The following is a 4,562-nucleotide window of genomic DNA, read 5'->3' as shown; positions in this document are numbered from 1 at the left end:
CACAATATTTACTCATACTTTGTGAAGTCTTTCATTATCTTTATCTGACATTACTATTACAGCAATGCTACAAAAATATTTTGGGATTGTTAAGTTCAAACTGTGGTTCCAATCAGGAGCAATTTTGTCCTCCAGGGGCCATTGAGCGATGCTTGGAGACATTACTGGCTGTCACACTGGGGAAGGGTGGACAGAGGCCAAGGACACTCTAAACAGCCTACAACGCACAGAACAGACCCCAGCACAGAGAATAATCTGGCCAAAAAATGTAAATAGTGCTGAGATTGAAAAACTGAGTTAAAGAATATCTGTACTTTTAAGCATTATAGGTGTCTTCAGATTATTTCCCCAAAGTCATGACACTTTCACACTTCTGCCAGGAAAATTGGAGTACCCTGTTGCCACCTGTTTAAGTTTCCACCCCAATCAATGTGATAGCTGTTTATGTGTTTTCCTGAGCTAATGTGTTTGAAACAGATTTCTTGTTTTTTTGTAAACTATTGCTGAAGTTGACCAAGATTTAGATATTTAATTACCATTTGATTTGTCTATTAATTTCATATGTCCATATATTACTAGCATGTTATTCTAGAGTTAATCAGCTTTTCAAATGATCTTCAAAACTCATTGTGTCTCTACTGACTTTGGTGGGATATTTTGAACATGAATATGTTTTACTCTATATTTAGTTAAATATGTCTATCTTCTTACTTCCAAGTTTTGTGTCTTAATTAAGATGATTTGGCCCCTCCATAGATTTTTATATATAGTTTTCTAGAGGTTTATCTAAAAAGTATCGATTACTCTTACCATAGTAGTTGATTCCTCAGAGATGTTTGTGATATGACTGAGTGGGAATCAACTTCCTTTTCTTCCAGGTCAATATCCATTTTAAAAGACTTATTCAAAAATCCAATCTTTCCTCATATATTGAACTACAACTGTATCATATAGGAAATGTACTCATATACTGACACCTAGTTCCTGAGTCATTCAACAAATAAGCATCAGCTATCTGCCATAATTTCTAGGAACATTATGCATTATATTTTTTATGTCTATTCTTTTGACAATTTAATTAATGTCATGTTTTTATTGTTAAATTATATCTTGTTTTGTTAGTTTTTGATGCTCCACTGAATTTCCTTTAATGCAGTTACTCCGAAGCCACTGTCTTTAACCTGGTCTCATTCTCTTTGCCATTCTTTTTATTTCATGACTTTACTTTTACTTAAGTTTGGTCCTATAGAGTACACATATTAATATACCATACGTTTATGAAAAGAAAAGGTGAACAAAACTAGTGAAGCCCTACTTGTTTGGATCTTGCATTATAGTGGTGAAGGCAGAGTGCAATGAAATAAATGTGTGTGTGACACCATGTGCTCAGGGATCAATCATAGAAAAAGAGCCCATCAGGTACTAGGATGGACTTGATGCAGCAGGTGCAGGACCTTGTAGAGGATGGTGTTGGGGGCCTTTGCTGGTTGTCTGATGACGATAGTCAGGCCTACAGTGTTCACATTGGGTTTGTCAAAAAAATAATGAAACCTAATGTACAAACAAAGAGAAGATCACACATAAGAGAAGTGAGAAGGCGCTTGCCTTGTCTGCTACCCAACCATGGAAAAACGAACTGGGCAAATGTATACAGAATAGGCAAAGGGAAGACAATGCTTCTATGGCTTGATTTTAAAAATACCCAACTTTTCTTGTATATTTTCTTTTGTGAATTATTTAGTTTCTTTGGTCAGTTTTCACTTGGGATGTTCAATTTGTAAAGTGTTCCACACCACAAATTTATCACTACTTTTGTCTTTTGGACAAATTTATTTTTTCTCCTTTATTATTTTTGCTTGGCATCAACAGAATGTCATCAGCTTTGGAGTGCTGCCAGAAACCAGTGAAATCTTTTCTTCCTCACTGTCTCTCAGGAAGCACCTGAGCTTATTAAATCTTTTTCTTCCTCATTCCCATTTTATTACTCTCTCTCCCTCTACGTTTATTGAACTGATTATATTTCTTTAAATACAGGGCAGAAAATGCAGACTTCATTATGGAGCCCCAAGTTTATTTGTCATGGGAGGTTGCAATAGGAATACATGGATGCCATTTCTAAATCTTTTAGGGGATAGAATCCTGATCAGGATAGCTTGAGTTCTGGCCACTCACAGCCTAAACAGTGATGGAGAGGGAACACAGAGGAGGGTGGCGAGGTGTACTGTGTTGTGTGTGCGTGTGATCCTTGTGAACTGAGAGCAGTCCTCAGAACAGGGCTACCTGGACTCACATATTTCAAGGTAACCCTTAGAATAGAGGGTCCAGAACTTCATCCAGACAAGGTGTGAGAGGATAGCCTTTGTAATTCACAGGGTTCCTTTGCAACCAGATTAATAAAGTGTAAGTTTTACATGATATGGACAAGGGACTCCCCTTTTCTTGAGGTTTCAGCAGCAGCAGGGAGGCCACCTCATTCCTCAACATTTTCTCACACCATCTCATCACTCTATGCCTTGCTCATTCCCCTAGACACATTTTGTATCTTGATTCTATAAAGCAATCGTCTTTCTCAGGGTCTTTGCAAGGCTGGTAATTCTGCCAGGCACACCTTTCTTCAAAGAAACTTGTGTCTCCACTCACTCTTCTTTTAGGTTTCTGTTAAAACGTCACCTCACTTGCAGCTCCTGCCTCAACTCCCAATAAAATATAACACCCCCATCCACTGTCTCCTTTTGACGTGCCACCTTTTTATCAGTGTCTGTCACCATTGCATATGTTGTATCATTATTTTTATTTGGTCATATTCTTTCTCCATCATTAGATTAGGGACTTTGTTTTTCTAGGTTCTATTTTCTGGATGGTGCTTGGAATATGGCTTATATTCAATATATCTTACTCAAATGCATGAAAGATACTCAATGAAACATTAGGAACATTATCTTTGAGGAACAGTTTGATGGTGGAAAAGGAATTCCTAAAGAGAAGTAGCACTGGAGATGCCTTAATGGGGACAAGATCATACACAAAATTTGGAAATTAAATTTCTTGACTCTAAATATAGATATCGCAGTTATTCTAGGTTACTAATGCTTGCTTGTGTGAAAGTAAGTCATTTATTTTTCTATTTCCTAGTAGTCACTTTCAACACATGGAACCAGGGAATGACACACATTTTTAAAAATTTCTTCTTCTGGGATTTTCAGAGGAACCAGAACTGCGGTCCCTTCTATTTGCACTTTTCCTCTCCATGTACCTGATCACTGTGTCTGCAAACCTGCTCATCGACCTGGCCACCATCTCTGACTCCCACCTCCACACACCCATGTACTTCTTCCTCTCCAACCTGTCCTTTGTAGACATTTGCTTCACCTCCACCACCATCCCAAAGATGCTGCTGAACATCCAGATGCAGAGCAAAGTCATAACCTACGAAGGCTGCATCTCCCGGTGCATTTTTACATATTACTTGTAGGAATAGATAACTTTCTCCTGACTATAATGGCCTATGACCAGTTTGTGGCCATCTGCCACCCACTGCACTACTCAGCAATCATGAATGCCCAGCTCTGTAGACTATTGGTTCTGGTGTCCTGGTTCGTGAGTGCCTTTTATTCCTTGTTACAAAGCTTAATGGTGTTGTGATTGTCCTTCTGCACCGACGTGGAAATCCCCCAATTTTTCGGTGAACTCAATCAGGTGGTCCAACTTGCCTCTTCTGACACCTTTCTCAATAACATGGTGATACGTGTTGCAGCTGTGCTGCTGGCTGGTGGTCCCCAGGTTGGTATCCTTTACTCTTACTCTAAGACAGTTTTCTCCATACGTGGGATCTCATCAGCTCAGGGAAAGTATAAAGCATTTTCCATGTGTGCATCTCACCTTTCAGTGTCTCCTTATTTTACTGTACGAGCCTAGGAGTGTACCTCAGCTCTGCTGCCACCCACAGCTCACACTCCAGTGCCACAGCCTCAGTGATGTACACTGTGCTCACACCCATGCTGAACCCCTTCATCTATAGTCTGAGGAATAAAGACATAAAGAAGGCTCTCAAATCATTCCTTGAGGTGATAGCTATAAAAGGAATAACTCTCCTGGGTCAGAAGAAGTATCCTTGATTGCAGTGCTAAAAGTTTCTGAGGCAGAAATTGCTTTTCTTTGATTGTATAATGCAAGTAAAACTTGTTCTTTCCCTTTTTTCCATATCTGTCCATTTCTTTGACTTCAACTTCTTTATACAATTTAAGTAGCTCATTCTGTTAAGCTTTCACTTACTCTGATATAGAAACAGTTTTCTAATATTTATTTTTTTCCTATTTATCAAAGTGTTTCCCAACTTTGTGTTTGAAATATTTCAAAATTCCCATTTTTTTCATGGACAACATGAATTTATTAAAAATAATTTCTTCCCTAATGACATATACCACCCCCCAAAATTTTTCTGTTTTCCTTATAGAATAGTGATGAGTTGTATTACTCATATTTAAAAAAACTACAATTGACAACCAAGGCAATTTATATAATTTTATAATAGGGGAAAATATGAGACCACTGTTTTACACACT

General features: G+C 38.1%; 1 pseudogene; it reads left to right on the top strand.

Moving 5' to 3' along the window:
• The first annotated feature begins 3,247 nt into the window (after positions 1–3,247).
• LOC124236765 (olfactory receptor 7A10-like) lies at positions 3,248–4,115 on the top strand (annotated as a pseudogene).
• The last annotated feature ends 447 nt before the right edge of the window (positions 4,116–4,562 follow it).

Source organism: Equus quagga, chromosome 3, assembly GCF_021613505.1.
Source record: "Equus quagga isolate Etosha38 chromosome 3, UCLA_HA_Equagga_1.0, whole genome shotgun sequence".
In the NCBI taxonomy this organism is placed as follows: Eukaryota; Metazoa; Chordata; class Mammalia; order Perissodactyla; family Equidae; genus Equus; species Equus quagga.
Note: the sequence above shows the minus strand (reverse complement) of the source record. Positions and strands in the feature narration are given on the sequence as shown.